Raw genomic sequence first — 1,238 nt, forward strand, 5'->3', positions numbered from 1 at the left:
CTGTTGATATAAAGGATGTTGATTGTGGATTCAACTAAAATGAAATTATTGACAATTTCGATCTCTTGTCCATCTATAATGATGTTAGGATCAGCTGTAGGTAGGTTCTGACTCAATGGTATACATCATCATCATCATGATGTTGCTTATCGGGTCCGGTGGTGAGGATTTTGTCTTCTTGATGTTGACATGTAATCCATATTGAAGGCTATAGGCTCTGACCTTCTGCAGCAAGCATTTCAAGTCTTCCTGACTTTAAGCAAGCAAGGTTGTGTCATCTGCATAATAGAGGTTGTTGATCAGTTATCCTCTGATCGTGATATACTGTTCTAGCCATTTTTTAAGGATCATCACAGTAGCACAGACTTCAGCAAGAACCAGAGAAGCTTGTCCTATGCCATGATATTTCTATGTCTTCTTGTCTTTAAGGTTTGTTGTTTGAGGTGCAATACCTATTACTTCGCTTTATTAGGGAAATGTTGTTAATTGCTTTATAGCTAAGTATGTATACACATTCTTTTTTTATTGTTTGTTCTTATTAGTAAAGTTCATCTCTGTCAGCTTTCTGCACTAAGGTAACTTGAGGATTGCTGGGATACTGGAAGCCACCTGTGTTTCAAATGCCAAAAAGGTGGACATCCATGGTGGATAGGTTTCAGTAGAGCTTCCAGAATAAGACAGACTCAAAAGCCAGATTTTCCATCTACTTCTGAAATAAAATATCTCTGAAAACCCTATGAACTATAGAGGAATATAGTATAGTGGTTGAATCCAAATTGGAAGTCACTCAAAGTGAAAAGAAACAGCTGCAAGCATACTTTAATAATTGAAATGTGAAACTCACAATGTAGAAAGGTCAGAAAACTGGTAGTTCACAATGAAATGGAATGCATAAAGATTGACATTCTAGGCATTAGTGAACTGGAATAGACTGGCATGGGCCACTTTGAATCAGATAATCATATCATCTATTATATCAGGAATGAAAAAAACTAAAGAAAAATGATGTTACATTCATAGCTAAAAAGAAAATGTCAAGATCTATCCTAAAGTGCAGTGTCGTTAGTGATAGAATATTATTCAAATGCATACAAGGAAAATCTGTTAATAAAACTATTATTCAAATATACGCATCAATGTCTAAAGCCAAACAGAAGGAAATTGAAGATTTCTACCAACTTTTGCAAACAAATGTTGACCAAACATACAATCAATATGCATTAATAATTATTAGTGAG

Source organism: Elephantulus edwardii, unplaced genomic scaffold (assembly GCF_000299155.1).
Source record: "Elephantulus edwardii isolate Elephantulus edwardi_28Jun2011 unplaced genomic scaffold, EleEdw1.0 scaffold00122, whole genome shotgun sequence".
Taxonomy (NCBI): domain Eukaryota; kingdom Metazoa; phylum Chordata; class Mammalia; order Macroscelidea; family Macroscelididae; genus Elephantulus; species Elephantulus edwardii.